The sequence below is a fragment of the Sparus aurata genome, chromosome 11 (genome assembly GCF_900880675.1).
Source record: "Sparus aurata chromosome 11, fSpaAur1.1, whole genome shotgun sequence".
NCBI lineage: Eukaryota > Metazoa > Chordata > Actinopteri > Spariformes > Sparidae > Sparus > Sparus aurata.
In genome coordinates, this window is record NC_044197.1 from 15,977,003 (window position 1) to 15,982,260 (window position 5,258).

The following is a 5,258-nucleotide window of genomic DNA, read 5'->3' on the forward strand; positions in this document are numbered from 1 at the left end:
TGTCTCTACACTGACCGTCGTTGCCTGTCAATCATCCGCCTAGGTCCCTCCCACAACTTCCTGTTCCTCAACAACCAAACTTGCTTCTTGGACACTTTCGTGACAAAAGCCCGTTTTTCCCGTTTCTTCCTGCACCAGACACAAAGCAAACGTGATGGCAAATGTTCGTGAAAAAGCGTGGCAGACATTATTTACCCTAAGTCCGGTTTTGGACGTGCCGGTGGGTCCGGTCCGTCGACTTGGGAGGTGGGCCGTGTAGCTAGCGGCTAGCAGCTAGCCGCTAGCTACACACGAACATCCACAGATTCTGATTCCACTCTGTTGTCCGCGCATTTCTGGATCTTTCGTTTAGTCTCATTAAGCCACAACAGTCAGTTTAGATGCACAGAACAGAACAGAACGGGACCGAACCGCCGGCAAAATCCCGGTCCAGCTTGCGCCGCTGCAGGTATAAATCCGCTTGTTTCTTAAGGTGGGCTCTGCAGTGATTGGCTCTGGTGCGCACGTGACTGTGGTGGCTCCAATGGACAATGCTCGTGGAATTTGTAAAGCATTTATGAAATAATTTATTAACAGTATCATTGCAGTCCAAACAAATGCGAAGTCGCACACTCTTGAACCACGCAGCAGCCATGTTGAAACTCTCAGGTCAGTCTGATCCTGATCCACAGAGATATTTGAGGAATACACACACACACACACACACACACACACAGACAGACAGAGATTCCTTGCTTTTATAGAGAGATTCTTCATATTACCTTCATGCGATTACATTTCTTTTCCAAAACTACAGAGTGGACGATGAAATCTGAACTGGTCGGTGAGTGTAAAAAGATCTGAAGCAGGAGAAGAAAACAGACGTTATTTTTTTTCTTTTTCTTTTCTTTTTAAAATTTTTTTTTTACAAAGAACAGTCATTCATTTATTCATTTAGATATGGTGCTTTCAGGGATATTTAACCCTTGTGCCCTCCTCGGGCATTTTTGTACATTTTTCTCAACTTTTTTTTTTGATTTAGCGATCATTTTGGCTGTGTTACAGCTTGTGGCATGGATTTTTGTAGGAACTCTTCTTTTTAGTCAAATGTTTGAAATCCATTGTCTTTTACTCTTACATGTCTTTTATTTTCCTGTAATGCATTTTGCACCCTCTAACCACCTTCGTGGCAAAAATGTACCCGCACAAAATCTGCCATAAAATACTCATACATCGATATTTTTTTCTGCTTTTTTTTTTGCTTGAATCCCTTAACCAACTTGTTCCCTGATCAAAATGATCAAATATTCAATAATTTTCAGGATTTTAACCCTTTAAATGCCAGTTTTATTATTTGAATTACAAATTATTTATTAAAAAAAAATACACAAAAAATTTATTATTTTCCATATAATAAGTAGTAAGCTGATAGGGCTTTAGTGGTGATTAAAGTCTTTGATATATCAAAGATTACCAACAAAATTGATTTGATTGCATTAGTATGACCATTTTCCCATTGTAGGCCGATGCATGAAATTCTTGTATTTTTGCCAGTTATATTATGGAGCCGGGTGACTACCAGGGCCCTGTGTGTGTGTGAGAGAGAGAATCTGTATGCATGCACTGATCACTTCAGCGGTGAAAAAAGGTCATCTTTTGAGGAATGTGTTTCATGTGTCTTTGAAAAGGTGCTTGAGTGAAAACATGCCTTTGCTGTTCTCAAAAACAAAGCAAAAACAACGGTTAGTGTGTTTATGCACCTGGCTGCTTTCACAGCCAAAGATAAACATGCAACTTGTCTGAGGGGTCATTTCATTAGTGAGCAGAGAGGGTGCAAAAATGAAAAGGCATTTCAGAAGAGAAGAGGCATTAGAAATGGTCATGCAGCCTTTATCTGACAGCAAGCTGCAGGATTCATCAGAGGAAAACACGATCTTCGAGGGGGAGTCTGACACAGAAGGCTCACTGGAGTCTTCCACGTCTGTGAGTGCCTCTGACCCATCCTCTGAGAGTGAAGCGGGCACTGAGGATCCTGTCCATCCTAAAAGTCAGTGGACGGGCAAGTGTGGTCTCCATCTCATGCTGAGACTCTGTGCTACATGCAGGCACCCACCGGCATGATGCCAGGGCCCATGGGAGATGCAATATCAAGAATCCATAATGTAGCATCATCTTTTGACCTTTTCTTCACTCCTGACCTGATCCAGCTCATTTTGCAAATGACAAACTTATACAGGAGGCATTCAGTGTCAGGATGGAGTGACGTGGCTGCCCAAGAGATTCGGGCATACATGAGACTTCTTATCCTGACAGCGCCATTGACCAGCTCCACTAGAAGGAGAGGTGTGTGCTGGTTGTGCAGAGGCCTGAAAAAGAGGTCTTCCACCACCAAGTGTGCATTTGTAGGGAACACTAGGTCACATGCTGCAGGACCACACACACACACACACACACACACACACATACACACACACACTTTGAAACTTCCTTTCTGTCCAGAAGAAGAAGAAGAAACAATAACTTTGATATTTCAACAGCAGCTGTAAACTTTTATTTCATTTAACCCTCAGATTACACACACACACACACACACACACACACACACACAAGCACACACACAAACACACACACACACACACACACACACACACACACACACACACACACACACACACACACACTATCCATGTATCTGTTCCTCTCAAACACACACACACACACACACACACACACACATCGTATATTCAATGCCTGGATATTTCTGTTTATATTTCATATTTTGTTCATATTTCAAATGTTCTATTTTGTTTTTTGTTGTCTAAATTTCCAAAGTTGTTGCAGTTTGCACAATAAGGGTTCACACTGATGAATCAGATGTTGATTTAAAAACATTTCACACACACACACACACACACACACTGGGCCCTGGTAGTCACCCGGCTCCATAATATAACTGGCAAAAATACAAGAATTTCATGCATCGGCCTACAATGGGAAAATGGTCAAATCTGGTGAAATACATCAAAAATGTCAAATATAACTACTTTTCTTCAAAATGGCATGCTGACATTACAGAATGCATGGTTTTATACTGTAATGGTAGTGAGATTAAAAAATGCGGTTTTAATGGAAGTCAATGGGGCATTTTTGGCCACGAAGGTGGTTAGAGGGAGTATCTGTTACTACATAAAATATACTAATGCAATCAAATCAATTTTGTTGGTAATCTTTGATATATCAAAGACTCTAATCACCACCAAAGCCCCATCAGCCTACTACTTACTATATGGAAAATGATACATTTTTTGTGGGTTTTTATAGATAATTATAATATAACTGGCATTTAAAGGGTTAAAATCCTGAAAATTAATGAATATTTGATCATTTTGATCAGGGAACAAGTTGATTAAGAGCAAAAAAAGTAGAAAAAAATATTGATGTATGAGGATTTTATGGCAGATTTTGTGCGTGTACATTTTTGCCACGAAGGTGGTTAGAGGGAGTATTTGTTACTACATAAAAAATACTGATGCAATCAAATCAATTTTGTTGGTAATCTTTGACATATCCAAGACTCTAATCACCACCAAAGCCCCATCAGCCTACTACTTATTATATAGAAAATATGACATTTTTTGTGTTTTTTAAAAAAAATATAATTGATAATTCAAATAATCAAACTGGCATTTAAAGGGTTAAAATCCTGAAAATTATTAAATATTTGATCATTTTGATCAGGGAACAAGTTGGTTAAGGGATTCAAGCAAAAAAAAAAGCAGAAAAAAATATTGATGTATGAGTATTTTATGGCAGATTTTGTGCGTGTACATTTTTGCCACGAAGGTGGTTAGAGGAAGTTTTTTTAAGGAGGGCACAAGGGTTAAATCCTCAGAGTGTTTGATTTTTTTTTCCATTCATGGAGGACACAGAGGGTCATTGTAAAGTCCCTGTGACGCTGGAAACATGTAGACCAATTCTAGTAGTAACCCAAAATAAAATGATGACCCGAAACATTTTTTGCATGATCCGTCTTCTTTATGTAACCACTCCACCCGGTTCAAAGAGTCACTGATAACAAATGTCTGCTGTAAGAATATAAAAAATAGTCAAGCATTATAGTTTATTGTCCTACGTTCCTGGAGTTTGCTCTCCATACTCTAAGACCAGCTACCAGTGACTGCAGTTGCCATATATTAAGTGGAAACCTTTGTGGCTTCGACAAAGTTCAGTCGCCTCTTTCTCAACTTTCTCCAGCGGAAATGTTTCTAAGAACTGAGCTGTTTGCACGCACGCTGTCCCCGCCTGTGTGTCTGCACGTGTGCGACTTTACATGTGAAAGGAAGCAACAAAACAACAGTGCCCATATTCCCAGTGTGACGGGAAGTGTGAGAGCCCCACTTTTATGTTATGCAGCGCACACTGTCTTCCTGAAGGCAACACACCTTTTCCCCCCTGAGCAGTGCGGTGACAGTGACCTGACCTTGGCTGTCCGGTGTATTTACCGGGCCTCTGCCTCTGGATCTGTTGCTCTCACTGTCACTCCGACAATATATGGATAAAGCTGTCACTGACACATCCTCTCCGGAAGGGATTTCAGGTTCAAGCTCGCCATGCAACGCTCCTCCCCGGCTCCTTATCAATGATAAAGCTAATCCTTTAGCCCTGCACATGGCCTCATGGCTCTGTGATGCACCCTTCGGTGTGAGGAAAGGAACAAATGGAGAAGAGGGGTTGGGGCAAAGGAGGCGAAAAACTAAATAACACCGATGGAGGAAGGAGCGAAAAACAGGAGAAGACAGAGATAGAAGGAGAAAGAAATAAATTCAGAATTGTGTATTTTAATGTGTTGATTAAGAGCAGGTGATGGGAGTTTGTGCACAGAGAGCGAAGAGTGGGCTGCAGAGGTGACCTTGACAGTCTAATCAGTTTACAGATAAGTGTGTTGTGGTCCATGTGTGGGAAAAACACGGCCCTGTAGGATGTGAGTGTGACCCAGGGTTAAGTGTCTTACACACAGACCGGGGGTGAACGACGCACAACACACATGATGGAGTGGGCTGTAACAGGGGCGGAGGCCGGGTTTACTGAAGGGTCCTATAGTTCAGGACACTGTGACAGATAGAGCTGTCTGAGAGAGGAAGTCAAACCTTTCCTTCAGAAAATAACCTGCTATATATCTCAGATTATCTTCGGAGAAATCGCCTTGTCAGCGCTACGTATGGAACCAGAGGAAGTTCGATGTCAGGAACGGGGTTATGTGTCCAAACAGTAGCTTCAGG